At 43.9% G+C, this 23,103-nt stretch overlaps 64 non-coding genes across 64 annotated transcripts; 26 read left to right on the top strand and 38 right to left on the bottom strand.

Moving 5' to 3' along the window:
- The first annotated feature begins 80 nt into the window (after nt 1-80).
- On the top strand, nt 81-153 carry Trnak-cuu (transfer RNA lysine (anticodon CUU)). The gene has a single exon. It is a non-coding gene; the product is annotated as a tRNA-Lys (tRNA).
- A 206-nt stretch (nt 154-359) lies between these two features.
- Nucleotides 360-431, bottom strand: Trnaq-uug (transfer RNA glutamine (anticodon UUG)). Its single transcript has one exon. It is a non-coding gene; the product is annotated as a tRNA-Gln (tRNA).
- Nucleotides 432-438: 7 nt separating this feature from the next.
- Nucleotides 439-520, bottom strand: Trnas-gcu (transfer RNA serine (anticodon GCU)). Its single transcript has one exon. It is a non-coding gene; the product is annotated as a tRNA-Ser (tRNA).
- A 183-nt stretch (nt 521-703) lies between these two features.
- Nucleotides 704-776, top strand: Trnak-cuu (transfer RNA lysine (anticodon CUU)). The gene has a single exon. It is a non-coding gene; the product is annotated as a tRNA-Lys (tRNA).
- Nucleotides 777-981: 205 nt separating this feature from the next.
- On the bottom strand, nt 982-1,053 carry Trnaq-uug (transfer RNA glutamine (anticodon UUG)). Its single transcript has one exon. It is a non-coding gene; the product is annotated as a tRNA-Gln (tRNA).
- Nucleotides 1,054-1,325: 272 nt separating this feature from the next.
- Nucleotides 1,326-1,398, top strand: Trnak-cuu (transfer RNA lysine (anticodon CUU)). The gene has a single exon. It is a non-coding gene; the product is annotated as a tRNA-Lys (tRNA).
- Nucleotides 1,399-1,683: 285 nt separating this feature from the next.
- On the bottom strand, nt 1,684-1,765 carry Trnas-gcu (transfer RNA serine (anticodon GCU)). Its single transcript has one exon. It is a non-coding gene; the product is annotated as a tRNA-Ser (tRNA).
- Nucleotides 1,766-1,948: 183 nt separating this feature from the next.
- Nucleotides 1,949-2,021, top strand: Trnak-cuu (transfer RNA lysine (anticodon CUU)). Its single transcript has one exon. It is a non-coding gene; the product is annotated as a tRNA-Lys (tRNA).
- Nucleotides 2,022-2,306: 285 nt separating this feature from the next.
- Nucleotides 2,307-2,388, bottom strand: Trnas-gcu (transfer RNA serine (anticodon GCU)). The gene has a single exon. It is a non-coding gene; the product is annotated as a tRNA-Ser (tRNA).
- A 462-nt stretch (nt 2,389-2,850) lies between these two features.
- Nucleotides 2,851-2,922, bottom strand: Trnaq-uug (transfer RNA glutamine (anticodon UUG)). The gene has a single exon. It is a non-coding gene; the product is annotated as a tRNA-Gln (tRNA).
- Nucleotides 2,923-2,929: 7 nt separating this feature from the next.
- Trnas-gcu (transfer RNA serine (anticodon GCU)) lies at nt 2,930-3,011 on the bottom strand. The gene has a single exon. It is a non-coding gene; the product is annotated as a tRNA-Ser (tRNA).
- An 805-nt stretch (nt 3,012-3,816) lies between these two features.
- On the top strand, nt 3,817-3,889 carry Trnak-cuu (transfer RNA lysine (anticodon CUU)). Its single transcript has one exon. It is a non-coding gene; the product is annotated as a tRNA-Lys (tRNA).
- Nucleotides 3,890-4,174: 285 nt separating this feature from the next.
- Nucleotides 4,175-4,256, bottom strand: Trnas-gcu (transfer RNA serine (anticodon GCU)). The gene has a single exon. It is a non-coding gene; the product is annotated as a tRNA-Ser (tRNA).
- Nucleotides 4,257-4,717: 461 nt separating this feature from the next.
- Nucleotides 4,718-4,789, bottom strand: Trnaq-uug (transfer RNA glutamine (anticodon UUG)). The gene has a single exon. It is a non-coding gene; the product is annotated as a tRNA-Gln (tRNA).
- Nucleotides 4,790-4,796: 7 nt separating this feature from the next.
- On the bottom strand, nt 4,797-4,878 carry Trnas-gcu (transfer RNA serine (anticodon GCU)). Its single transcript has one exon. It is a non-coding gene; the product is annotated as a tRNA-Ser (tRNA).
- Nucleotides 4,879-5,061: 183 nt separating this feature from the next.
- On the top strand, nt 5,062-5,134 carry Trnak-cuu (transfer RNA lysine (anticodon CUU)). Its single transcript has one exon. It is a non-coding gene; the product is annotated as a tRNA-Lys (tRNA).
- A 285-nt stretch (nt 5,135-5,419) lies between these two features.
- Trnas-gcu (transfer RNA serine (anticodon GCU)) lies at nt 5,420-5,501 on the bottom strand. The gene has a single exon. It is a non-coding gene; the product is annotated as a tRNA-Ser (tRNA).
- Nucleotides 5,502-5,684: 183 nt separating this feature from the next.
- Trnak-cuu (transfer RNA lysine (anticodon CUU)) lies at nt 5,685-5,757 on the top strand. Its single transcript has one exon. It is a non-coding gene; the product is annotated as a tRNA-Lys (tRNA).
- A 285-nt stretch (nt 5,758-6,042) lies between these two features.
- On the bottom strand, nt 6,043-6,124 carry Trnas-gcu (transfer RNA serine (anticodon GCU)). The gene has a single exon. It is a non-coding gene; the product is annotated as a tRNA-Ser (tRNA).
- Nucleotides 6,125-6,664: 540 nt separating this feature from the next.
- Trnas-gcu (transfer RNA serine (anticodon GCU)) lies at nt 6,665-6,745 on the bottom strand. Its single transcript has one exon. It is a non-coding gene; the product is annotated as a tRNA-Ser (tRNA).
- Nucleotides 6,746-7,313: 568 nt separating this feature from the next.
- Trnak-cuu (transfer RNA lysine (anticodon CUU)) lies at nt 7,314-7,386 on the top strand. The gene has a single exon. It is a non-coding gene; the product is annotated as a tRNA-Lys (tRNA).
- Nucleotides 7,387-7,592: 206 nt separating this feature from the next.
- On the bottom strand, nt 7,593-7,664 carry Trnaq-uug (transfer RNA glutamine (anticodon UUG)). The gene has a single exon. It is a non-coding gene; the product is annotated as a tRNA-Gln (tRNA).
- A 272-nt stretch (nt 7,665-7,936) lies between these two features.
- On the top strand, nt 7,937-8,009 carry Trnak-cuu (transfer RNA lysine (anticodon CUU)). Its single transcript has one exon. It is a non-coding gene; the product is annotated as a tRNA-Lys (tRNA).
- A 206-nt stretch (nt 8,010-8,215) lies between these two features.
- On the bottom strand, nt 8,216-8,287 carry Trnaq-uug (transfer RNA glutamine (anticodon UUG)). Its single transcript has one exon. It is a non-coding gene; the product is annotated as a tRNA-Gln (tRNA).
- A 272-nt stretch (nt 8,288-8,559) lies between these two features.
- Trnak-cuu (transfer RNA lysine (anticodon CUU)) lies at nt 8,560-8,632 on the top strand. The gene has a single exon. It is a non-coding gene; the product is annotated as a tRNA-Lys (tRNA).
- Nucleotides 8,633-8,838: 206 nt separating this feature from the next.
- Nucleotides 8,839-8,910, bottom strand: Trnaq-uug (transfer RNA glutamine (anticodon UUG)). Its single transcript has one exon. It is a non-coding gene; the product is annotated as a tRNA-Gln (tRNA).
- Nucleotides 8,911-9,182: 272 nt separating this feature from the next.
- Nucleotides 9,183-9,255, top strand: Trnak-cuu (transfer RNA lysine (anticodon CUU)). Its single transcript has one exon. It is a non-coding gene; the product is annotated as a tRNA-Lys (tRNA).
- Nucleotides 9,256-9,462: 207 nt separating this feature from the next.
- On the bottom strand, nt 9,463-9,534 carry Trnaq-uug (transfer RNA glutamine (anticodon UUG)). Its single transcript has one exon. It is a non-coding gene; the product is annotated as a tRNA-Gln (tRNA).
- A 272-nt stretch (nt 9,535-9,806) lies between these two features.
- Trnak-cuu (transfer RNA lysine (anticodon CUU)) lies at nt 9,807-9,879 on the top strand. The gene has a single exon. It is a non-coding gene; the product is annotated as a tRNA-Lys (tRNA).
- Nucleotides 9,880-10,429: 550 nt separating this feature from the next.
- On the top strand, nt 10,430-10,502 carry Trnak-cuu (transfer RNA lysine (anticodon CUU)). Its single transcript has one exon. It is a non-coding gene; the product is annotated as a tRNA-Lys (tRNA).
- A 206-nt stretch (nt 10,503-10,708) lies between these two features.
- Trnaq-uug (transfer RNA glutamine (anticodon UUG)) lies at nt 10,709-10,780 on the bottom strand. The gene has a single exon. It is a non-coding gene; the product is annotated as a tRNA-Gln (tRNA).
- A 272-nt stretch (nt 10,781-11,052) lies between these two features.
- On the top strand, nt 11,053-11,125 carry Trnak-cuu (transfer RNA lysine (anticodon CUU)). Its single transcript has one exon. It is a non-coding gene; the product is annotated as a tRNA-Lys (tRNA).
- A 206-nt stretch (nt 11,126-11,331) lies between these two features.
- On the bottom strand, nt 11,332-11,403 carry Trnaq-uug (transfer RNA glutamine (anticodon UUG)). The gene has a single exon. It is a non-coding gene; the product is annotated as a tRNA-Gln (tRNA).
- Nucleotides 11,404-11,675: 272 nt separating this feature from the next.
- On the top strand, nt 11,676-11,748 carry Trnak-cuu (transfer RNA lysine (anticodon CUU)). The gene has a single exon. It is a non-coding gene; the product is annotated as a tRNA-Lys (tRNA).
- Nucleotides 11,749-11,955: 207 nt separating this feature from the next.
- On the bottom strand, nt 11,956-12,027 carry Trnaq-uug (transfer RNA glutamine (anticodon UUG)). The gene has a single exon. It is a non-coding gene; the product is annotated as a tRNA-Gln (tRNA).
- Nucleotides 12,028-12,299: 272 nt separating this feature from the next.
- Nucleotides 12,300-12,372, top strand: Trnak-cuu (transfer RNA lysine (anticodon CUU)). Its single transcript has one exon. It is a non-coding gene; the product is annotated as a tRNA-Lys (tRNA).
- A 550-nt stretch (nt 12,373-12,922) lies between these two features.
- On the top strand, nt 12,923-12,995 carry Trnak-cuu (transfer RNA lysine (anticodon CUU)). The gene has a single exon. It is a non-coding gene; the product is annotated as a tRNA-Lys (tRNA).
- A 207-nt stretch (nt 12,996-13,202) lies between these two features.
- Trnaq-uug (transfer RNA glutamine (anticodon UUG)) lies at nt 13,203-13,274 on the bottom strand. The gene has a single exon. It is a non-coding gene; the product is annotated as a tRNA-Gln (tRNA).
- Nucleotides 13,275-13,546: 272 nt separating this feature from the next.
- On the top strand, nt 13,547-13,619 carry Trnak-cuu (transfer RNA lysine (anticodon CUU)). The gene has a single exon. It is a non-coding gene; the product is annotated as a tRNA-Lys (tRNA).
- Nucleotides 13,620-13,904: 285 nt separating this feature from the next.
- Nucleotides 13,905-13,986, bottom strand: Trnas-gcu (transfer RNA serine (anticodon GCU)). The gene has a single exon. It is a non-coding gene; the product is annotated as a tRNA-Ser (tRNA).
- Nucleotides 13,987-14,448: 462 nt separating this feature from the next.
- Nucleotides 14,449-14,520, bottom strand: Trnaq-uug (transfer RNA glutamine (anticodon UUG)). Its single transcript has one exon. It is a non-coding gene; the product is annotated as a tRNA-Gln (tRNA).
- Nucleotides 14,521-14,527: 7 nt separating this feature from the next.
- Trnas-gcu (transfer RNA serine (anticodon GCU)) lies at nt 14,528-14,609 on the bottom strand. The gene has a single exon. It is a non-coding gene; the product is annotated as a tRNA-Ser (tRNA).
- Nucleotides 14,610-14,792: 183 nt separating this feature from the next.
- Trnak-cuu (transfer RNA lysine (anticodon CUU)) lies at nt 14,793-14,865 on the top strand. Its single transcript has one exon. It is a non-coding gene; the product is annotated as a tRNA-Lys (tRNA).
- Nucleotides 14,866-15,693: 828 nt separating this feature from the next.
- On the bottom strand, nt 15,694-15,765 carry Trnaq-uug (transfer RNA glutamine (anticodon UUG)). Its single transcript has one exon. It is a non-coding gene; the product is annotated as a tRNA-Gln (tRNA).
- A 7-nt stretch (nt 15,766-15,772) lies between these two features.
- Trnas-gcu (transfer RNA serine (anticodon GCU)) lies at nt 15,773-15,854 on the bottom strand. Its single transcript has one exon. It is a non-coding gene; the product is annotated as a tRNA-Ser (tRNA).
- A 183-nt stretch (nt 15,855-16,037) lies between these two features.
- On the top strand, nt 16,038-16,110 carry Trnak-cuu (transfer RNA lysine (anticodon CUU)). The gene has a single exon. It is a non-coding gene; the product is annotated as a tRNA-Lys (tRNA).
- Nucleotides 16,111-16,395: 285 nt separating this feature from the next.
- Nucleotides 16,396-16,477, bottom strand: Trnas-gcu (transfer RNA serine (anticodon GCU)). The gene has a single exon. It is a non-coding gene; the product is annotated as a tRNA-Ser (tRNA).
- Nucleotides 16,478-16,660: 183 nt separating this feature from the next.
- On the top strand, nt 16,661-16,733 carry Trnak-cuu (transfer RNA lysine (anticodon CUU)). The gene has a single exon. It is a non-coding gene; the product is annotated as a tRNA-Lys (tRNA).
- Nucleotides 16,734-17,018: 285 nt separating this feature from the next.
- Trnas-gcu (transfer RNA serine (anticodon GCU)) lies at nt 17,019-17,100 on the bottom strand. The gene has a single exon. It is a non-coding gene; the product is annotated as a tRNA-Ser (tRNA).
- Nucleotides 17,101-17,283: 183 nt separating this feature from the next.
- On the top strand, nt 17,284-17,356 carry Trnak-cuu (transfer RNA lysine (anticodon CUU)). Its single transcript has one exon. It is a non-coding gene; the product is annotated as a tRNA-Lys (tRNA).
- A 285-nt stretch (nt 17,357-17,641) lies between these two features.
- Nucleotides 17,642-17,723, bottom strand: Trnar-ucu (transfer RNA arginine (anticodon UCU)). Its single transcript has one exon. It is a non-coding gene; the product is annotated as a tRNA-Arg (tRNA).
- Nucleotides 17,724-18,185: 462 nt separating this feature from the next.
- On the bottom strand, nt 18,186-18,257 carry Trnaq-uug (transfer RNA glutamine (anticodon UUG)). Its single transcript has one exon. It is a non-coding gene; the product is annotated as a tRNA-Gln (tRNA).
- Nucleotides 18,258-18,264: 7 nt separating this feature from the next.
- On the bottom strand, nt 18,265-18,346 carry Trnas-gcu (transfer RNA serine (anticodon GCU)). The gene has a single exon. It is a non-coding gene; the product is annotated as a tRNA-Ser (tRNA).
- Nucleotides 18,347-18,807: 461 nt separating this feature from the next.
- Trnaq-uug (transfer RNA glutamine (anticodon UUG)) lies at nt 18,808-18,879 on the bottom strand. The gene has a single exon. It is a non-coding gene; the product is annotated as a tRNA-Gln (tRNA).
- A 7-nt stretch (nt 18,880-18,886) lies between these two features.
- Nucleotides 18,887-18,967, bottom strand: Trnas-gcu (transfer RNA serine (anticodon GCU)). The gene has a single exon. It is a non-coding gene; the product is annotated as a tRNA-Ser (tRNA).
- A 462-nt stretch (nt 18,968-19,429) lies between these two features.
- Trnaq-uug (transfer RNA glutamine (anticodon UUG)) lies at nt 19,430-19,501 on the bottom strand. Its single transcript has one exon. It is a non-coding gene; the product is annotated as a tRNA-Gln (tRNA).
- Nucleotides 19,502-20,394: 893 nt separating this feature from the next.
- Nucleotides 20,395-20,467, top strand: Trnak-cuu (transfer RNA lysine (anticodon CUU)). Its single transcript has one exon. It is a non-coding gene; the product is annotated as a tRNA-Lys (tRNA).
- A 206-nt stretch (nt 20,468-20,673) lies between these two features.
- On the bottom strand, nt 20,674-20,745 carry Trnaq-uug (transfer RNA glutamine (anticodon UUG)). The gene has a single exon. It is a non-coding gene; the product is annotated as a tRNA-Gln (tRNA).
- Nucleotides 20,746-20,752: 7 nt separating this feature from the next.
- On the bottom strand, nt 20,753-20,834 carry Trnas-gcu (transfer RNA serine (anticodon GCU)). Its single transcript has one exon. It is a non-coding gene; the product is annotated as a tRNA-Ser (tRNA).
- An 805-nt stretch (nt 20,835-21,639) lies between these two features.
- Trnak-cuu (transfer RNA lysine (anticodon CUU)) lies at nt 21,640-21,712 on the top strand. The gene has a single exon. It is a non-coding gene; the product is annotated as a tRNA-Lys (tRNA).
- Nucleotides 21,713-21,997: 285 nt separating this feature from the next.
- On the bottom strand, nt 21,998-22,079 carry Trnas-gcu (transfer RNA serine (anticodon GCU)). The gene has a single exon. It is a non-coding gene; the product is annotated as a tRNA-Ser (tRNA).
- A 183-nt stretch (nt 22,080-22,262) lies between these two features.
- Trnak-cuu (transfer RNA lysine (anticodon CUU)) lies at nt 22,263-22,335 on the top strand. Its single transcript has one exon. It is a non-coding gene; the product is annotated as a tRNA-Lys (tRNA).
- Nucleotides 22,336-22,620: 285 nt separating this feature from the next.
- Trnas-gcu (transfer RNA serine (anticodon GCU)) lies at nt 22,621-22,702 on the bottom strand. Its single transcript has one exon. It is a non-coding gene; the product is annotated as a tRNA-Ser (tRNA).
- A 183-nt stretch (nt 22,703-22,885) lies between these two features.
- Nucleotides 22,886-22,958, top strand: Trnak-cuu (transfer RNA lysine (anticodon CUU)). Its single transcript has one exon. It is a non-coding gene; the product is annotated as a tRNA-Lys (tRNA).
- Nucleotides 22,959-23,103: the final 145 nt, after the last annotated feature.

The following is a 23,103-nucleotide window of genomic DNA, read 5'->3' as shown; positions in this document are numbered from 1 at the left end:
CAATTTTAAGTAATTTAAGGTGTGGTCAATTGTTGCGTAAGTCCAAGACGGCTTTAATGGCGGAACCTAATAACGATTCAGCCCGGCTAGCTCAGTCGGTAGAGCATGAGACTCTTAATCTCAAGGTCGTGGGTTCGAGTCCCACTTTGGGCGATTTCTACTGCACTTTTAATTGCATTATGAACGCGCCGTGGAAATCACCAATTCCCCTCCAAGCATGAGTTCTGCCATAAACCTGGCAAATTTTGAAGAAATGAGTTGAAAGCATTCAAATATGGCTTAGTCAATTTTGAATAAATCAGCCTTTCCTTCACGTATTTTTCAAACAAAAGGTTAAACAAGAATTCAAAAAGAAGGTCAGGTTCTACCGAGATGTGAACTCGGATCGCTGGATTCAAAGTCCAGAGTGCTAACCATTACACCATAGAACCGAATGTGCGACGAAGATGGGATTCGAACCCACGCGGGCAGAGCCCAATGGATTAGCAGTCCATCGCCTTAACCACTCGGCCACCTCGTCTGTTTCTGTACCACGTCTCCTTTATGGAAAGCTAACATTGCTGAACCTGTTTTGACTCACGTAATTGTTTACCAGCCCAAACAGTAGGATTAAGCGAGTGGCCCAATTTTAAGAAATCTTAGGTGTGGTCAATTGTTGTGTAAGTTCAAGACGGCTTTAATGGCGGAACCTAATAACGAATCAGCCCGGCTAGCTAAGTCGGTAGAGCATGAGACTCTTAATCTCAGGGTCGTGGGTTCGAGCCCCACGTTGGGCGTTTTCCGATACACTTTTAATTGCATTACCAACGCGCCTTAGAAATCACCAATTCCCCTCTAAGCATGAGTTCTGCCAAAAACCTGGCAAATTTTGAAGAAATGACTTGAAAGCATTCAAATATGGCTTAGTCAATTTTAAATAAATCAGCCTTTCCCTCACGTTTTTTTAAACAAAAGATTAAATCAGAATTCAAAAAGAAGGTCAGGTTCTACCGAGATTTAAACTCGGATCGCTGGATTCAAAGTCCAGAGTGCTAACCATTACACCATAGAACCGAATGTGCGACGAAGATGGGATTCGAACCCACGCGGGCAGAGCCCAATGGATTAGCAGTCCATCGCATAAACCACTCGGCCACCTCGTCTGTTTCTGTACCACGACCACTTTATGGAAAGCTAACATTGCTGAACCTGTTTAGACTCATGTAACCTTTTACCAGCCCAAACAGTAGGATTACGCGAGTCGCCCAATTTTAAGTAACCTTAGGTGTGGTCAATTGTTGCGTAAGTCCAAGACGGCTTTAATGGCGGAACCTAATATCGAATCAGCCCAGGTAGCTTAGTCGGTAGAGCATGAGACTCTTAATCTCAGGGTAGTGGGTTCGAGCCCCACGTTGGGCGTTTTCTGAAACACTTTTAATTCCATTACGAACGCGCCGTGGAAATCACCAATTCTCCTATAAGCATGAGTTCTGCCATAAATCTGACAAATGTTGAAGAAGTGACTTGAAAGCATTCAAATATGGCTTAGTCAATTTTAAATAAATCAGCCTTTCCCTCACGTTTTCTTCAAACAAAAGATTAAATCAGAATTCAAAAAGAAGGTCAGGTTCTACCGAGAGTTGAACTCGGATCGCTGGATTCAAAGTCCAGAGTGCTAACCATTACATCATAGAACCGAATGTGCGACGAAGATGGGATTCGAACCCACGCGGGCAGAACCCAATGGATTAGCAGTCCATCGCCTTAACTACTCGGCCACCTCGTCTGTTTCTGTACCACGTCTACTTTATGGAAAGCTAACATTTCTGAACCTGTTTCGACTCACGTAACATTTTACTACCCCAAGCAGTAGGATTACGCGAGTGGCCCAATTTTAAGTAATCTTAGGTGTGGTCAATTGTTGCGTAAGTCCAAGACGGCTTTAATGGCAGAACCTAATAACGAATCAGCCCGGCTGGCTCAGTCGGTAGAGCATGAGACTCTTAATCTCAGGGTCGTGGGTTCGAGCCCCACGTTGGGCTTTTTTTGATACACTTTTAATTGCATTACGAACGCGCCGTGGAAATCACCAATTCTCCTCTAAGCATGAGTTCTGCCATAAACCTGACAAATATTGAAGAAGTGACTTGAAAGCATTCAAATATGGCTTAGTCAATTTTAAATAAATCAGCCTTTCCCTCACGTTTTCTTCAAACAAAAGATTAAATCAGAATTCAGAAAGAAGGTCAGGTTCTACCGAGAGTTGAACTCGGATCGCTGGATTCAGAGTCCAGAGTGCTAACCATTACATCATAGAACCGAATGTGCGACGAAGATGGGATTCGAACCCACGCGGGCAGAGCCCAATGGATTAGCAGTCCATCGCCTTAACCACTCGGCCACCTCGTCTGTTTCTGTACCACGTCTACTTTATGGAAAGCTAACATTGCTGAACCTGTTTTGACTCACGTAATTGTTTACCAGCCCAAACAGTAGGATTACGCGAGTGGCTCAATTTTAAGTAATCTTAGGTGTGGTCAATTGTTGTGTTAGTCCAAGACGGCTTAAATGGCGGAACCTAATAACGAATCAGCCCGGCTAGCTCAGTCGGTAGAGCATGATACTCTTAATCTGAGGGTCGTGGGTTCGAGCCCCACGTTGGGCGATTTCTACTGCACTTTTAATTGCATTATGAACGCGCCGTGGAAATCACCAATTCCCCTCTAAGCATGAGTTCTGCCATAAACCTGGCAAATTTTGAAGAAATGACTTGAAAGCATTAAAATATGGCTTAGTCAATTTTGAATAAATCAGCCTTTCCTTCACGTATTTTTCAAACAAAAGATTAAATAAGAATTCAAAAAGAAGGTCAGGTTCTACCGAGATTTGAACTCGGATCGCTGGATTCAAAGTCCAGAGTGCTAACCATTACACCATAGAACCGAATGTGCGACGAAGATGGGATTCGAACCCACGCGGGCAGAGCCCAATGGATTAGCAGTCCATCGCCTTAACCAGTCGGCCACCTCGTCTGTTTCTGTACCACGTCTACTTTATGGAAAGCTAACATTGCTGAACCTGTTTTGTCTCACGTAATTGTTTACCAGCCCAAACAGTAGGATTACGCGAGTGGCCCAATTTTAAGTAATCTTAGGTGTGGTCAATTGTTGTGTAAGTTCAAGACGGCTTTAATGGCGAAACCTAATAACGAATCAGACCGGCTAGCTCAGTCGGTAGAGCATGATACTCTTAATCTGAGGGTCGTGGGTTCGAGCACCACGTTGGGCGTTTTCTGATAAACTTTTAATTGCATTACGAACGCGCCATGGAAATCACTAATTCTCCTCTAAGCATGAGTTCTGCCATAAACCTGGCAAATGTGGAAGAAATGACTTGAAAGCATTCAAATATGGCTTAGTCAATTTTGAATAAAGCAGCCTTTCCTTCACGTATTTTTCAAACAAAAGATTAAATCAGAGTTCAAAAAGAAAATCAGGTTCTACCGAGATTTGATATCGGGTCGCTGGATTCAAAGTCCAGAGTGCTAACCATTACATCATAGAACCGAATGTGCGACGAAGTGCGATTCGAACCCACGCGGGCAGAGCCCAATGGATTAGCAGTCCATCGCCTTAACCACTCGGCCACCTCGTCTGTTTCTGTACCACGTCTACTTTATGGAAAGCTAACATTGCTGAACCTGTTTTGACTCACGAAATTGTTTACCAGCCCAAACAGTAGGATTAAGCGAGTGGCCCAATTTTAAGTAATCTTAGGTGTGGTCAATTGTTGTGTAAGTTCAAGACGGCTTTAATGGCGGAACCTAATAACGAATCAGCCCGGCTAGCTCAGTCGGTAGAGCATGGGACTCTTAATCTCAGGGTCGTGGGTTCGAGCCCCACGTTGGGCGTTTTCTGATGCACTTTTAATTGCATTACGAACGCGCCGTGGAAATCACCAATTCTCCTCTAAGCATGAGTTCTGCCATAAACCTGGCAAATGTTAAAGAAATGACTTGAAAGCATTCAAATATGGCTTAGTCAATTTTAAATAAATCAGCCTTTCCCTCACGTTTTCTTTAAACAAAAGATTAGATTAGAATTCAAAAAGAAGGTCAGGTTCTACCGAGATTTGAACTCGGATCGCTGGATTTAAAGTCCAGAGGGCTAACTATTACACCATAGAAGCGAATGTGCGACGAAGATGGGATTCGAACCCACGCGGGCAGAGCCCAATGGATTAGCAGTCCATCGCCTTAACCACTCGGCCACCTCGTCTGGTTCTGTACCACGTCTACTTTATGGAAAGCTAACATTGCTGAACCTGTTTCGACTCACGTAACCTTTTACCAGCCCAAACAGTGGGATTACGCGAGTGCCCCAATTTTAAGTAATTTAAGGTGTGGTCAATTGTTGCGTAAGTCCAAGACGGCTTTAACGGCGGAATCTAATAACGAATCGGCCCGGCTAGCGCAGTCGGTAAAGCATGAGACTCTTCATCGTAGGGTTGTGGGTTCGGGCCCCACGTTGGGAGTTTTCTAATACACTTTTAATTGCATTACCAACGCGGGTTAGAAATCACCAATTCCCCTCTAAGCATGAGTTCTGCTAAAAACCTGGCAAATTTTGAAGAAATGACTTGAAAGCATTCCAATATGGCTTAGTCAATTTTAGATAAATCATCCCTTCCTCACGCATTTCTTAAACAAATGATTAAATCAGAGTTCAAAAAGAAAATCAGGTTCTACCGAGATTTGAACTCGGATCGCTGGATTCAAAGTCCAGAGTGCTAACCATTACATCATAGAACCGAATGTGCGACCAAGATGGGATTCGAACCCACGCGGGCAGAGCCCAATGGATTAGCAGTCCATCGCCTTAACCACTCGGCCACCTCGTCTGGTTCTGTACCACGTCTACTTTATGTAAAGCTAACATTGCTGAACCTGTTTCGACTCACGTAACCTTTTACCAGCCCAAACAGTGGGATTACGCGAGTCGCCCAATTTTAAGTAACCTTAGGTGTGGTCAATTGTTGCGTAAGTCCAAGACGGCTTTAATGGCGGAACCTAATAACGAATCAGCCCGGCTAGCTCAGTCGGTAGAGCATGAGACTCTTAATCTCAGGGTCGTGGGTTCGAGCCCCACGTTGGGCGGTTTCTGATACACTTTTAATTGCATTACGAACGCGCCGTGGAAATCACCAATTCTCCTCTAAGCATGAGTTCTGCCATAAACCTGGCAAATGTTAAAGAAATGACTTGAAAGCATTCAAATATGGCTTAGTCAATTTTAAATAAATCACCCTCTCCCTCACGTTTTCTTTAAACAAAAGATTAAATTAGAATTCAAAAAGAAGGTCAGGTTCTACCGAGATTTGAACTCGGATCGCTGGATTCAAAGTCCAGAGGGCTAACTATTACACCATAGAAGCGAATGTGCGACGAAGATGGGATTCGAACCCACGCGGGCAGAGCCCAATGGATTAGCAGTCCATCGCCTTAACCACTCGGCCACCTCGTCTGTTTCTGCACCACGTCTACTTTATGGAAAGCTAACATTGCTGAACCTGTTTCGACTCACGTAACCTTTCACCAGCCCAAACAGTGGGATTACGCGAGTCGCCCAATTTTAAGTAACCTTAGGTGTGGTCAATTGTTGCGTAAGTCCAAGACGGCTTTAATGGCGGAACCTAATAACGAATCAGCCCGGCTAGCTCAATCGGTAGAGCATGAGACTCTTAATCTCAGGGTCGTGGGTTCGAGCCCCACGTTGGCCGTTTTCTGATACACTTTTAATTGCATTACGAACGCGCCGTGGAAATCTCCAATTCTCCTTTAAGCATGAGTTCTGCCATAAACCTGGCAAATGTTAAAGAAATGACTTGAAAGCATTCAAATATGGCTTAGTCAATTTTAAATAAATCAGCCTTTCCCTCACGTTTTCTTTAAACAAAAGATTAAATCAGAATTCAAAAAGAAGGTCAGGTTCTACCGATATTTGAACTCGGATCGCTGGATTCAAAGTCCAGAGGGCTAACTATTACACCATAGAACTGAATGTGCGACGAAGATGGGATTCGAACCCACGCGGGCAGAGCCCAATGGATTAGCAGTCCATCGCCTTAACCACTCGGCCACCTCGTCTGTTTCTGTACCACTTCTACTTTATGGAAAGCTAACATTTCTGAACCTGTTTCGACTCACGTAACCTTTTACCAGCTCAAACAGTAGGATTACGCGAGTGGCCCAATTTTAAGTAATCTTAGGCGTGGTCAAATGTTGCTTAAGTCCAAGACGGCTTTAACGGCGGAATCTAATAACGAATCGGCCCGGCTTGCGCAGTCGGTACAGCATGAGACTCTTCATCGTAGGCTTGTGGGTTCGGGCCCCACGTTGGGAGTTTTCTGATAAACTTATAATTGCATTACCAACGCGCCTTAGAAATCACCAATTCCCCTCTAAGCATGAGTTCTGCCAAAAACCTGGCAAATTTTGAAGAAATGACTTGAAAGCATTCAAATATGGCTTAGTCAATTTTAGATAAATTATCCCTTCCTCACGCATTTCTTAAACAAATGATTAAATCAGAGTTCAAAAAGAAAATCAGGTTCTACCAAGATTTGAAATCGGATCGCTTGGTTCAAAGTCCAGAGTGCTAACCATTACATCATAGAACCGAATGTGCGACGAAGTGGGATTCGAACCCACGCGGGCAGAGCCCAATGGATTAGCAGTCCATCGCCTTAACCACTCGGCCACCTCGTCTGTTTCTGTAACACGTCCACTTTATGGAAAGCTAACATTGCTGAACCTGTTTCGACTCACGTAACCTTTTACCAGCCCAAACAGTAGGATTACGCGAGTCGCCCAATTTTAAGTAACCTTAGGTGTGGTCAATTGTTGCGTAAGTCCAAGACCATTTTAGAAAAATCATCCCTTCCTCACGCATTTCCTAAACAAATGATTTAATCAGAGTTCAAAAACAAAATCAGGTTCTACCGAGATTTCAACTCGGATCGCTGGGTTCAAAGTCTAGAGTGCTAACCATTACATCATAGAACCGAATGTGCGACAAAGTGGGATTCAAACCCACGCAGGCAGAGCCCAATGGATTAGCAGTCCATCGCCTTAACCACTCGGCCACCTCGTCTGTTTCTGTACCACGTCTACTTTATGGAAAACTCACATTTCTGAACCTGTTTTGACTCACGTAACATTTTACTACCCCAAGCAGTAGGATTACGCGAGTGGCCCAATTTTAAGTAATCTTAGGTGTGGTCAATTGTTGCGTAAGTCCAAGACGGCTTTAACGGCGGAATCTAATAACGAATCGGCCCGGCTGGCTCAGTCGGTAGAGCATGAGATTCTTAATCTCAGGGTCGTGGGTTCGAGCCGCACGTTGGGTGTTTTTTGATACACTTTTAATTGCATTACGAACGCGCCGTGGAAATCACCAATTCTCCTCTAAGCATGAGTTCTGCCATAAACCTGGCAAATGTTGAAGAAATGACTTGAAAGCATTCAAATATGGCTTAGTCAATTTTAAATAAATCAGCCTTTCCCTCACGTATTTTATAAACAAAAGATTAAATCAGAATTCAAAAAGAAGGTCAGGTTCTACCGAGATTTGAACTCGGATTGCTGGATTCAAAGTCCAGAGTGCTAACCATTACACCATAGAACCGCATGTGCGACGAAGACGTGATTCGAACCGACGCGGGCAGAGCCCGAAGGATTAGCAGTCCATCGCCTTAGCCACTCGGCCACCTCGTCTGTTTCTGTACGACGTCTACTCTATGGAAAGCTAACATTGCTGAACCTGTTTCGACTCACGTAACATTTTACTACCCCAAGCAGTAGGATTACGCGAGTGGCCCAATTTTAAGTAATCTTAGGTGTGGTCAATTGTTGCGTAAGTCCAAGACGGCTTTAACGGCGGAATCTAATAACGAATCGGCCCGGCTGGCTCAGTCGGTAGAGCATGAGATTCTTAATCTCAGGGTCGTGGGTTCGAGCCGCACGTTGGGTGTTTTTTGATACACTTTTAATTGCATTACGAACGCGCCGTGGAAATCACCAATTCTCCTCTAAGCATGAGTTCTGCCATAAACCTGGCAAATGTTGAAGAAATTACTTGAAAGCATTCAAATATGGCTTAGTCAATTTTAAATAAATCAGCCTTTCCCTCACGTATTTTATAAACAAAAGATTAAATCAGAATTCAAAAAGAAGATCAGGTTCTACCGAGATTTGAACTCGGATTGCTGGATTCAAAGTCCAGAGTGCTAACCATTACACCATAGAACCGCATGTGCGACGAAGACGTGATTCGAACCCACGCGGGCAGAGCCCGAAGGATTAGCAGTCCATCGCCTTAGCCACTCGGCCACCTCGTCTGTTTCTGTACGACGTCTACTCTATGGAAAGCTAACATTGCTGAACCTGTTTCGACTCACGTAACCTTTTACCAGCCCAAACAGTAGGATTACGCGAGTGGCCCAATTTTAAGTAATCTTAGGTGTGGTCAATTGTTGCGTAAGTTCAAGACGGCTTTAATGGCGGAACCTAATAACGAATCAGCCCGGGTGGCTCAGTCGGTAGAGCATGAGACTCTTAATCTCAGGGTCGTGGGTTCGAGCCCCACGTTGGGCGTTTTTTGATACACTTTTAATTGCATTACGAACGCGCCGTGGAAATCATCAATTCTCCTCTAAGCATGAGTTCTGCCATAAACCTGGCAAATGTTGAAGAAATGACTTGAAAGCATTCAAATATGGCTTAGTCAATTTTAAATAAATCAGCCTTTCCCTCAAGTATTTTTTAAATAAAAGATTAAATCAGAATTCAAAAAGAAGGTCAGGTTCTACCGAGATTTGAACTCGGATTGCTGGATTCAAAGTCCAGAGTGCTAACCATTACACCATAGAACCGCATGTGCGACGAAGATGTGATTCGAACCCACGCGGGCAGAGCCCGACGGATTAGCAGTCCATCGCCTTAGCCACTCGGCCACCTCGTCTGTTTCTGTAGGACGACAACTCTATGGAAAGCTAACATTGCTGAATCTGTTTCGACTCACGTAATCTTTTACCAGCCCAAACAGTAGGATTACGCGAGTGGACCAATTTTAAGTAATTTAAGGTGTGGTCAATTGTTGCGTAAGTCCAAGACGGCTTTATTGGCGGAACCTAATAACGAATCAGCCCGGCTAGCTCAGTCGGTAGAGCATGAGACTCTTAATCTCAGGGTCGTGGGTTCGAGCCCCACGTTGGGCGTTTTTTGATACACTTTTAATTGCATTACGAACGCGCCGTGGAAATCATCAATTCTACTCTAAGCATGAGTTCTGCCCATAAACCTGGCAAATGTTGAAGAAATGACTTGAAAGCATTCAAATATGGCTTAGTCAATTTTAAATAAATCAGCCTTTCCCTCACGTATTTTTTAAACAAAAGAATAAATCAAAATTCAAAAAGAAGGTCAGGTTCTACCGAGATTTGAACTCGGATTGCTGGATTCAAAGTCCAGAGTGCTAACCATTACACCATAGAACCGCATGTGCAACGAAGATGTGATTCGAACCCACGCGGGCAGAGCCCGAAGGATTAGCAGTCCATCGCCTTAGCCACTCGGCCACCTCGTCTGTTTCTGTACGACGTCAACTCTATGGAAAGCTAACATTGCTGAACCTGTTTCGACTCACGTAATCTTTTACCAGCCCAAACAGTAGGATTACGCGAGTGGCCCAATTTTAGGTAATTTAAGGTGTGGTCAATTGTTGCGTAAGTCCAAGACGGCTTTAATGGCGGAACCTAATAACGATTCAGCCCGGCTAGCTCAGTCGGTAGAGCATGAGACTCTTAATCTCAAGGTCGTGGGTTCGAGTCCCACTTTGGGCGATTTCTACTGCACTTTTAATTGCATTATGAACGCGCAGTGGAAATCACCAATTCCCCTCCAAGCATGAGTTCTGCCATAAACCTGGCAAATGTTGAAGAAATGACTTGAAATCATTCAAATATGGCTTAGTCAATTTTGAAAAAATCAGCCTTTCCTTCATGGATTTATCAAACAAAAGATTAAATAAGAATTCAAAAAGAAGGTCAGGTTTTACCAAGATTTGAACTCGGATAGCTGGATTCAAAGTCCAGAGTGCTAACCATTACACCATAGAACCGAATGTGCGACGAAGACGTGATTCGAACCCACGCGGGCAGAGCCCGAAGGATTAGCAGTCCATCGCCTTATCCACTCGGCCACCTCGTCTGTTTCTGTACGACGTCTACTCTATGGAAAGCTAACATTGCTGAACCTGTTTCGACTCACGTAACCTTTTACCAGCCCAAACAGTAGGATTACGCGAGTGGCCCAATTTCAAGTAATCTTAGGTGTGGTCAATTGTTGCGTAAGTTCAAGACGGCTTTAATGGCGGAACCTAATAACGAATCAGCCCGGGTGGCTCAGTTGGTAGAGCATGAGACTCTTAATCTCAGGGTCGTGGGTTCGAGCCCCACGTTGGGCGTTTTTTGATACACTTTTAATTGCATTACGAACGCGCCGTGGAAATCATCAATTCTCCTCTAAGCATGAGTTCTGCCATAAACCTGGCAAATGTTGAAGAAATTACTTGAAAGCATTCAAATATGGCTTAGTCAATTTTAAATAAATCAGCCTTTCCCTCACGTATTTTATAAACAAAAGATTAAATCAGAATTCAAAAAGAAGGTCAGGTTCTACCGAGATTTGAACTCGGATTGCTGGATTCAAAGTCCAGAGTGCTAACCATTACACCATAGAACCGCATGTGCGACGAAGACGTGATTCGAACCCACGCGGGCAGAGCCCGAAGGATTAGCAGTCCATCGCCTTAGCCACTCGGCCACCTCGTCTGTTTCTGTACGACGTCTACTCTATGGAAAGCTAACATTGCTGAACCTGTTTCGACTCACGTAACCTTTTACCAGCCCAAACAATAGGATTACGCGAGTGGCCCAATTTTAAGTAATCTTAGGTGTGGTCAATTGTTGCGTAAGTTCAAGACGGCTTTAATGGCGGAACCTAATAACGAATCAGCCCGGGTGGCTCAGTCGGTAGAGCATGAGACTCTTAATCTCAGGGTCGTGGGTTCGAGCCCCACGTTGGGCGTTTTTTGATACACTTTTAATTGCATTACGAACGCGCCGTGGAAATCATCAATTCTCCTCTAAGCATGAGTTCTGCCATAAACCTGGCAAATGTTGAAGAAATGACTTGAAAGCATTCAAATATGGCTTAGTCAATTTTAAATAAATCAGCCTTTCCCTCAAGTATTTTTTAAATAAAAGATTAAATCAGAATTCAAAAAGAAGGTCAGGTTCTACCGAGATTTGAACTCGGATTGCTGGATTCAAAGTCCAGAGTGCTAACCATTACACCATAGAACCGCATGTGCGACGAAGATGTGATTCGAACCCACGCGGGCAGAGCCCGACGGATTAGCAGTCCATCGCCTTAGCCACTCGGCCACCTCGTCTGTTTCTGTAGGACGACAACTCTATGGAAAGCTAACATTGCTGAATCTGTTTCGACTCACGTAATCTTTTACCAGCCCAAACAGTAGGATTACGCGAGTGGACCAATTTTAAGTAATTTAAGGTGTGGTCAATTGTTGCGTAAGTCCAAGACGGCTTTATTGGCGGAACCTAATAACGAATCAGCCCGGCTAGCTCAGTCGGTAGAGCATGAGACTCTTAATCTCAGGGTCGTGGGTTCGAGCCCCACGTTGGGCGTTTTTTGATACACTTTTAATTGCATTACGAACGCGCCGTGGAAATCATCAATTCTACTCTAAGCATGAGTTCTGCCCATAAACCTGGCAAATGTTGAAGAAATGACTTGAAAGCATTCAAATATGGCTTAGTCAATTTTAAATAAATCAGCCTTTCCCTCACGTATTTTTTAAACAAAAGATTAAATCAAAATTCAAAAAGAAGGTCAGGTTCTACCGAGATTTGAACTCGGATTGCTGGATTCAAAGTCCAGAGTGCTAACCATTACACCATAGAACCGCATGTGCAACGAAGATGTGATTCGAACCCACGCGGGCAGAGCCCGAAGGATTAGCAGTCCATCGCCTTAGCCACTCGGCCACCTCGTCTGTTTCTGTACGACGACAACTCTATGGAAAGCTAACATTGCTGAACCTGTTTCGACTCACGTAACCTTTTACCAGCCCAAACAGTAGGATTACGCGAGTGGCCCAATTTTAGGTAATTTAAGGTGTGGTCAATTGTTGCGTAAGTCCAAGACGGCTTTAATGGCGGAACCTAATAACGATTCAGCCCGGCTAGCTCAGTCGGTAGAGCATGAGACTCTTAATCTCAAGGTCGTGGGTTCGAGTCCCACTTTGGGCGATTTCTACTGCACTTTTAATTGCATTATGAACGCGCCGTGGAAATCACCAATTCCCCTCCAAGCATGAGTTCTGCCATAAACCTGGCAAATGTTGAAGAAATGACTTGAAATCATTCAAATATGGCTTAGTCAATTTTGAAAAAATCAGCCTTTCCTTCACGGATTTATCAAACAAAAGATTAAATAAGAATTCAAAAAGAAGGTCAGGTTCTACCGAGATTTGAACTCGGATTGCTGGATTCAAAGTCCAGAGTGCTAATCATTACACCATAGAACCGCATGTGCGACGAAGATGTGATTCGAACCCACGCGGGCAGAACCCGACGGATTAGCAGTCCATCGCCTTAGCCACTCGGCCACCTCGTCTGTTTCTGTACCACGTCTACTTTATGGAAAGCTAACATTGCTGAATCTGTTTCGACTCACGTAATCTTTTACCAGCCCAAACAGTAGGATTACGCGAGTGGCCCAATTTTAAGTAATTTAAGGTGTGGTCAATTGTTGCGTAAGTCCAAGACGGCTTTAATGGCGGAACCTAATAACGAATCAGCCCGGCTAGCTCAGTCGGTAGAGCATGAGACTCTTAATCTCAGGGTCGTGGGTTCGAGCCCCACGTTGGGCGTTTTTTGATACACTTTTAATTGCATTACGAACGCGCCGTGGAAATCATCAATTCTACTCTAAGCATGAGTTCTGCCCATAAACCTGGCAAATGTTGAAGAAATGACTTGAAAGCATTCAAATATGGCTTAGTCAATTTTAAATAAATCAGCCTTTCCCTCACGTATTTTTTAAACAAAAGATTAAATCAAAATTCAAAAAGAAGGTCAGGTTCTACCGAGATTTGAACTCGGATTGCTGGATTCAAAGTCCAGAGTGCTAACCATTACACCATAGAACCGCATGTGCGACGAAGATGTGATTCGAACCCACGCGGGCAGAGCCCGAAGGATTAGCAGTCCATCGCCTTAGCCACTCGGCCACCTCGTCTGTTTCTGTACGACGTCAACTCTATGGAAAGCTAACATTGCTGAACCTGTTTCGACTCACGTAATCTTTTACCAGCCCAAACAGTAGGATTACGCGAGTGGCCCAATTTTAAGTAATTTAAGGTGTGGTCAATTGTTGCGTAAGTCCAAGACGGCTTTAATGGCGGAATCTAATAACGATTCAGCCCGGCTAGCTCAGTCGGTAGAGCATGAGACTCTTAATCTCAAGGTCGTGGGTTCGAGTCCCACTTTGGGCGATTTCTACTGCACTTTTAATTGCATTATGAACGCGCCGTGGAAATCACCAATTCCCCTCCAAGCATGAGTTCTGCCATAAACCTGGCAAATTTTGAAGAAATGAGTTGAAAGCATTCAAATATGGCTTAGTCAATTTTGAATAAATCAGCCTTTCCTTCACGTATTTTTCAAACAAAAGGTTAAACAAGAATTCAAAAAGAAGGTCAGGTTCTACCGAGATGTGAACCCGGATCGCTGGATTCAAAGTCCAGAGTGCTAACCATTACACCATAGAACCGAATGTGCGACGAAGATGGGATTCGAACCCACGCGGGCAGAGCCCAATGGATTAGCAGTCCATCGCCTTAACCACTCGGCCACCTCGTCTGTTTCTGTACCACGTCTACTTTATGGAAAGCTAACATTGCTGAACCTGTTTTGACTCACGTAATTGTTTACCAGCCCAAACAGTAGGATTACGCAAGTGGCCCTATTTTAAGTAATCTTAGGTGTGGTCAATTCTTGTGTAAGTTCAAGACGGCTTTAATGGCGGAACCTAATAACGAATCAGCCCGGCTAACTCAGTCCGTAGAGCATGAGACTCTTAATCTCAGGGTCGTGGGTTCGAGCCCCACGTTGGGCGTTTTCTGATAAACTTTTAATTGCTTTACAAACGCGCCATGGAAATCACCAATTCTCCTCTAAGCATGAGTTCTGCCATAAACCTGGCAAATGTTGAAGAAATGACTTGAAAGCATTCAAATATGGCTTAGTCAATTTTGAATAAATCAGCCTTTCCTTCACGTATTTTTCAAACAAAAGATTAAATAAGAATTCAAAAAGAAGGTCAGGTTCTACCGAGATTTGAACTCGGATAGCTGGATTCAAAGTCCAGAGTGCTAACCATTACACCATAGAACCGAATGTGCGACGAAGATGGGATTCGAACCCACGCGGGCAGAGCCCAATGGATTAGCAGTCCATCGCCTTAACCACTCGGCCACCTCGTCTGTTTCTGTACCACGTCTCCTTTATGGAAAGCTAACATTGCTGAACCTGTTTTGACTCACGTAATTGTTTACCAGCCCAAACAGTAGGATTAAGCAAGTGGCCCAATTTTAAGAAATCTTAGGTGTGGTCAATTGTTGTGTAAGTTCAAGACGGCTTTAATGGCGGAACCTAATAACGAATCAGCCCGGCTAGCTAAGTCGGTAGAGCATGAGACTCTTAATCTCAGGGTCGTGGGTTCGAGCCCCACGTTGGGCGTTTTCCGATAAACTTTTAATTGCATTACGAACGCGCCATGGAAATCACCAATTCTCCTCTAAGCATGAGTTCTGCCATAAACCTGGCAAATGTTGAAGAAATGACTTGAAAGCATTCAAATATGGCTTAGTCAATTTTAAATAAATCAGCCTTTCCTCACGTATTTTTTAAACAAAAGATTAAATAAGAATTCAAAAAGGAAGGTCAGGTTCTACCGAGATTTCAACTCGGATCGTTGGGTTCAAAGTTTAGAGTGCTAACCATTACATCATAGAACCGAATGTGCGACGAAGTGGGATTCGAACCCACGCAGGCAGAGCCCAATGGATTAGCAGTCCATCGCCTTAACCACTCGGCCACCTCGTCTGTTTCTGTACCACGTCTACTTTATGGAAAGCCAAAATTGCTGAACCTGTTTCGACTCACGTAACCTTTTACCAGCTCAAACAGTAGGATTACGCGAGTGGCCCAATTTTAAGTAATTTTAGGCGTTGTCAATTGTTGCGTAAGTCCAAGAAGGCTTTAATGGCGGAATCTAATAACGAATCGGCCCGGCTAGCGCAGTCGGTACAGCATGAGACTCTTCATCGTAGGGTTGTGGGTTCGGGCCCCACGTTGGGAGTTTTCTGATACACTTTTAATTGCATTACCAACGCGCCTTAGAAATCACCAATTCCCCTCTAAGCATGAGTTCTGCCAAAAACCTGGCAAATTTTGAAGAAATGACTTGAAAGCATTCAAATATGGCTTAGTCAATTTTAAATAAATCAGCCTTTCCCTCACGTTTTTTTTAAACAAAAGATTAAATCAGAATTCAAAAAGAAGGTCAGGTTCTACCGAGATTTAAACTCGGATCGCTGGATTCAAAGTCCAGAGTGCTAACCATTACACCATAGAACCGAATGTGCGACGAAGATGGGTTTCGAACCCACGCGGGCAGAGCCCAATGGATTAGCAGTCCATCGCCTAAACCACTCGGCCACCTCGTCTGTTTCTGTACCACGACCACTTTATGGAAAGCTAACATTGCTGAACCTGTTTAGACTCATGTAACCTTTTACCAGCCCAAACAGTAGGATTACGCGAGTCGCCCAATTTTAAGTAACCTTAGGTGTGGTCAATTGTTGCGTAAGTCCAAGACGGCTTTAATGGCGGAACCTAATAACGAATCAGCCCAGGTAGCTTAGTCGGTAGAGCATGAGACTCTTAATCTCAGGGTAGTGGGTTCGAGCCCCACGTTGGGCGTTTTCTGAAACACTTTTAATTCCATTACGAACGCGCCGTGGAAATCACCAATTCTCCTATAAGCATGAGTTCTGCCATAAACCTGACAAATGTTGAAGAAGTGACTTGAAAGCATTCAAATATGGCTTAGTCAATTTTAAATAAATCAGCCTTTCCCTCACGTTTTCTTCAAACAAAAGATTAAATCAGAATTCAAAAAGAAGGTCAGGTTCTACCGAGAGTTGAACTCGGATCGCTGGATTCAAAGTCCAGAGTGCTAACCATTACATCATAGAACCGAATGTGCGACGAAGATGGGATTCGAACCCACGCGGGCAGAACCCAATGGATTAGCAGTCCATCGCCTTAACTACTCGGCCACCTCGTCTGTTTCTGTACCACGTCTACTTTATGGAAAGCTAACATTTCTGAACCTGTTTCGACTCACGTAACATTTTACTACCCCAAGCAGTAGGATTACGCGAGTGGCCCAATTTTAAGTAATCTTAGGTGTGGTCAATTGTTGCGTAAGTCCAAGACGGCTTTAATGGCGGAACCTAATAACGAATCAGCCCGGCTGGCTCAGTCGGTAGAGCATGAGACTCTTAATCTCAGGGTCGTGGGTTCGAGCCCCACGTTGGGCTTTTTTTGATACACTTTTAATTGCATTACGAACGCGCCGTGGAAATCACCAATTCTCCTCTAAGCATGAGTTCTGCCATAAACCTGACAAATATTGAAGAAGTGACTTGAAAGCATTCAAATATGGCTTAGTCAATTTTAAATAAATCAGCCTTTCCCTCACGTTTTTTTCAAACAAAAGATTAAATCAGAATTCAGAAAGAAGGTCATGTTCTACCGAGAGTTGAACTCGGATCGCTGGATTCAGAGTCCAGAGTGCTAACCATTGCATCATAGAACCGAATGTGCGACGAAGATGGGATTCGAACCCACGCGGGCAGAGCCCAATGGATTAGCAGTCCATCGCCTTAACCACTCGGCCACCTCGTCTGTTTCTGTACCACGTCTACTTTATGGAAAGCTAACATTGCTGAACCTGTTTTGACTCACGTAATTGTTTACCAGCCCAAACAGTAGGATTACGCGAGTGGCCCAATTTTAAGTAATCTTAGGTGTGGTCAATTGTTGTGTTAGTCCAAGACGGCTTAAATGGCGGAACCTAATAACGAATCAGCCCAGGTAGCTTAGTCGGTAGAGCATGAGACTCTTAATCTCAGGGTAGTGGGTTCGAGCCCCACGTTGGGCGTTTTCTGAAACACTTTTAATTCCATTACGAACGCGCCGTGGAAATCACCAATTCTCCTATAAGCATGAGTTCTGCCATAAACCTGACAAATGTTGAAGAAGTGACTTGAAAGCATTCAAATATGGCTTAGTCAATTTTAAATAAATCAGCCTTTCCCTCACGTTTTCTTCAAACAAAAGATTAAATCAGAATTCAAAAAGAAGGTCAGGTTCTACCGAGAGTTGAACTCGGATCGCTGGATTCAAAGTCCAGAGTGCTAACCATTACATCATAGAACCGAATGTGCGACGAAGATGGGATTCGAACCCACGCGGGCAGAACCCAATGGATTAGAAGTCCATCGCCTTAACTACTCGGCCACCTCGTCTGTTTCTGTACCACGTCTACTTTATGGAAAGCTAACATTTCTGAACCTGTTTCGACTCACGTAACATTTTACTACCCCAAGCAGTAGGATTACGCGAGTGGCCCAATTTTAAGTAATCTTAGGTGTGGTCAATTGTTGCGTAAGTCCAAGACGGCTTTAATGGCGGAACCTAATAACGAATCAGCCCGGCTGGCTCAGTCGGTAGAGCATGATACTCTTAATCTGAGGGTCGTGGGTTCGAGCCCCACGTTGGGCGATTTCTACTGCACTTTTAATTGCATTATGAACGCGCCGTGGAAATCACCAATTCCCCTCTAAGCATGAGTTCTGCCATAAACCTGGCAAATTTTGAAGAAATGACTTGAAAGCATTAAAATATGGCTTAGTCAATTTTGAATAAATCAGCCTTTCCTTCACGTATTTTTCAAACAAAAGATTAAATAAGAATTCAAAAAGAAGGTCAGGTTCTACCGAGATTTGAACTCGGATCGCTGGATTCAAAGTCCAGAGTGCTAACCATTACACCATAGAACCGAATGTGCGACGAAGATGGGATTCGAACCCACGCGGGCAGAGCCCAATGGATTAGCAGTCCATCGCCTTAACCACTCGGCCACCTCGTCTGTTTCTGTACCACGTCTACTTTATGGAAAGCTAACATTGCTGAACCTGTTTTGACTCACGTAATTGTTTACCAGCCCAAACAGTAGGATTACGCAAGTGGCCCAATTTTAAGTAATCTTAGGTGTGGTCAATTGTTGTGTAAGTTCAAGACGGCTTTAATGGCGGAACCTAATAACGAATCAGCCCGGCTAGCTCAGTCGGTAGAGCATGAGACTCTTAATCTCAGGGTCGTCGATTCGAGCCCCGCAATGGGCGTTTTCTGCTGCACTTTTAATTGCATTACGAACGCGCCATGGAAATCACTAATTCTCCTCTAAGCATGAGTTCTGCCATAAACCTGGCAAATGTGGAAGAAATGACTTGAAAGCATTCAAATATGGCTTAGTCAATTTTAAATAAATCAGCCTTTCCTCACGTATTTTTTAAACAAAAGATTAAATAAGAATTCAAAAAGAAGGTCAGGTTCTACCGAGATTTGAACTCGGATCGCTGGATTCAAAGTCCAGAGTGCTAACCATTACACCATAGAACCGAATGTGCGACGAAGTGGGATTCGAACCCACGCGGGCAGAGCCCAATGGATTAGCAGTCCATCGCCTTAACCACTCGGCCACCTCGTCTGTTTCTGTACCACGTCTACGTTATGGAAAGCTAACATTGCTGAATCTGTTTCGACTCACGTAACCTTTTACCAGCCCAAACAGTGGGATTACGCGAGTGCCACAATTTTAAGTAATTTAAGGTGTGGTCAATTGTTGCGTAAGTCCAAGACAGCTTTAATAACGGAACCTAATAACGAATCAGCCCGGCTAGCTTAGTCGGTAGAGCATGAGACTCTTAATCTCAGGGTCATCGATTCGAACCCCACAATGGGCGTTTTCTGCTGCACTTTTAATTGCATTATGAACGCGCCGTGGAAATCACCAATTCCCCTCTAAGCATGAGTCCTGCCAAAAACCTGGCAAATGTTGAAGAAATGACTTGAAAGCATTCAAATATGGCTTAGTCAATTTTGAATAAATCAGCCTTTCCTTCACGTATTTTTCAAACAAAAGATTAAATAAGAATTCAAAAAGAAGGTCAGGTTCTACCGAGATTTGAACTCGGATCGCTGGATTCAAAGTCCAGAGTGCTAACCATTACACCATATAACCGAATGTGCGACGAAGATGGGATTCGAACTCACGAGGGCAGAGCCCAATGGATTAGCAGTCCATCGCCTTAACCAGTCGGCCACCTCGTCTGTTTCTGTACCACGTCTACGTTATGGAAAGCTAACATTGCTAAACCTGTTTCGACTCACGTAACCTTTTACCAGCCCAAACAGTGGGATTACGCGAGTGCCCCAATTTTAAGTAATTTAAGGTGTGGTCAATTGTTGCGTAAGTCCAAGACAGCTTTAATAACGGAACCTAATAACGAATCAGCCCGGCTAGCTCAGTCGGTAGAGCATGAGACTCTTAATCTCAGGGTCATCAATTCGAACCCCACAATGGGCGTTTACTGCTGCACTTTTAATTGCATTATGAACGCGCCGTGGAAATCACCAATTCCCCTCTAAGCATGAGTCCTGCCAAAAACCTGGTAAATGTTGAAGAAATGACTTGAAAGCATTCAAATATGGCTTAGTCAATTTTAAATAAATCAGCCTTTCCTCACGTATTTTATAAACAAAAGATTAAATAAAAATTCAAAAAGAAGGTCAGGTTCCACCGAGATTTGAACTCGGATCGCTGGGTTCAAAGTCCAGAGTGCTAACCATTACACCATTGAACCGAATGTGCGACGAAGTGGGATTCGAACCCAAGCGGGCAGAGCCCAATGGATTAGCAGTCCATCGCCTTAACCACTCGGCCACCTCGTCTGTTTTTGTACCACGTCTACTTTATGGAAAGCTAACATTGCTGAACCTCTTTTGACTTACGTAACTGTTTACCAGCCCAAATAGCAGGATTACGCGAGTTACCCAAATTTAAGTAATCTTAGGTGTGGTCAATTGTTGTGTAAGTCCAAGACGGCTTTAATGGCGGAACCTAATAACGAATCAGCCCAGCTAGCTCAGTCGGTAGAGCATGAGACTCTTAACCTCAAGGTCGTGGGTTCGAGCCCCACGTTGGGCGATTTCTGCTGCACTTTTAATTGCATTATGAACGCGCCGTGGAAATCACCAATTCCCCTCTAAGCATGAGTTCTGCCATAAACCTGGGAAATTTTGAAGAAATGACTTGAAAGCATTCAAATATGGCTTAGTCAATTTTGAATAAATCAGCCTTTCCTTCACGTATTTTTCAAACAAAAGATTAAATAAGAATTCAAAAAGAAGGTCAGGTTCTACTGAGATTTGAACTCGGATCGCTGGATTCAAAGTCCAGAGTGCTAACCATTACACCATAGAACCGAATGTGCGACGAAGATGGGATTCGAACCCACGCGGGCAGAGCCCAATGGATTAGCAGTCCATCGCCTTAACCACTCGGCCACCTCGTCTGTTTCTGTACCACGTCTACTTTATGGAAAGCTAACATTGCTGAACCTGTTTTGACCCACGTAATCTTTTACCAGCCCAAACAGTAGGATTACGCGAGTGGCCCAATTTTAAGTAATCTTACGTGTGGTCAATTGTTGTGTAAGTCCAAGACGGCTTTAATGGCGGAACCTAATAACGAATCAGCCCGGCTAGCTCAGTCGGTAGAGCATGAGACTCTTAATCTCAGGGTCATCGATTCGAACCCCACAATGGGCGTTTTCTGCTGCACTTTTAATTGCATTATGAACGCGCCGTGGAAATCACCAATTCCCCTCTAAGCATGAGTCCTGCCGAAAACCTGGCAAATGTTGAAGAAATGACTTGAAAGCATTCAAATATGGCTTAGTCAATTTTAAATAAATCAGCCTTTCCTCACGTATTTTTTAAACAAAAGATTAAATAAGAATTCAAAAAGAAGGTCCGGTTCCACCGAGATTTGAACTCGGATCGCTGGGTTCAAAGTCCAGAGTGCTAACCATTACATCATAGAACCGAATGTGCGACGAAGATGGGATTCGAACCCAAGCGGGCAGAGCCCAATGGATTAGCAGTCCATCGATTTAACCACTCGGCCACCTCGTCTGTTTTTGTACCACGTCTACTTTATGGAAAGCTAACATTGCTGAACCTGTTTTGACTCACGTAACTGTTTACCAGCCCAAATAGCAGGATTACGTGAGTGACCCAATTTTAAGTAATCTTAGGTGTGGTCAATTGTTGTGTAAGTCCAAGACGGCTTTAATGGCGGAACCTAATAACGAATCAGCCCAGCTAGCTCAGTCGGTAGAGCATGAGACTCTTAATCTCAAGGTCGTGGGTTCGAGCCCCACGTTGGGCGATTTCTGCTGCACTTTTAATTGCATTATGAACGCGCCGTGGAAATCACCAATTCCCCTCTAAGCATGAGTTCTGCCATAAACCTGGGAAATTTTGAAGAAATGACTTGAAAGCATTCAAATATGGCTTAGTCAATTTTGAATAAATCAGCCTTTCCTTCACGTATTTTTCAAACAAAAGATTAAATAAGAATTCAAAAAGAAGGTCAGGTTCTACTGAGATTTCAACTCGGATCGCTGGATTCAAAGTCCAGAGTGCTAACCATTACACCATAGAACCGAATGTGCGAGGAAGATGGGATTCGAACCCACGCGGGCAGAGCCCAATGGATTAGCAGTCCATCGCCTTAACCACTCGGCCACCTCGTCTGTTTCTGTACCACGTCTACTTTATGGAAAGCTAACATTGCTGAACCTGTTTTGACCCACGTAATTGTTTACCAGCCCAAACAGTAGGATTACGCGAGTGGCCCAATTTTAAGTAATCTTAGGTGTGGTCAATTGTTGTGTAAGTCCAAGACGGCTTTAATGGCGGAACCTAATAACGAATCAACCCGGCTAGCTCAGTCGGTAGAGCATGAGACTCTTAATCTCAGGGTCGTGGGTCCGAGCCCCACGTTGGGCGTTTTCTGATAAACTTTTAATTGCATTACGAACGCGCCATGGAAATCACCAATTATCCTCTAAGCATGAGTTCTGCCATAAACCTGGCAAATGTTGAAGAAATGACTTGAAAGCATTCAAATATGGCTTAGTCAATTTTAAATAAATCAGCCTTTCCCTCACGTTTCTTTTAAAAAAAAGATTAAATCAGAATTCAAATAGAAGGTCAGGTTCTACCGTGATTTAAACTCGGATAGCTGGATTCAAAGTCCAGAGTGCTAACCATTACACCATAGAACCGAATGTGCGACGAAGATGGGATTCGAACCCACGCGGGCAGAGCCCAATGGATTAGCAGTCCATCGCCTAAACCACTCGGCCACCTCGTCTGTTTTTGTACCACGTCCACTTTATGGAAAGCTAACATTGCTGAACCTGTTTCGACTCATGTAACCTTTTACAAGCCCAAACAGTAGGATTACGCGAGTCGCCCAATTTTAAGTAACCTTAGGTGTGGTCAATTGTTGCGTAAGTCCAAGACGGCTTTAATGGCGGAACCTAATAACGAATCAGCCCGGCTAGCTTAGTCGGTAGAGCATGAGACTCTTAATCTCAGGGTCGTGGGTTCGAGCCCCACGTTGGGCGTTTTCTGATACACTTTTAATTGCATTACGAACGCGCCGTGGAAATCACCAATTCTCCTCAAAGCATGAGTTCTGCAATAAACCTGGCAAATGTTGAAGAAATGACTTGAAAGCATTCAAATATGGCTTAGTCAATTTTAAATAAA

This window comes from Hydractinia symbiolongicarpus, chromosome 14, assembly GCF_029227915.1.
Source record: "Hydractinia symbiolongicarpus strain clone_291-10 chromosome 14, HSymV2.1, whole genome shotgun sequence".
Lineage (NCBI taxonomy): Eukaryota > Metazoa > Cnidaria > Hydrozoa > Anthoathecata > Hydractiniidae > Hydractinia > Hydractinia symbiolongicarpus.
Note: the sequence above shows the minus strand (reverse complement) of the source record. Positions and strands in the feature narration are given on the sequence as shown.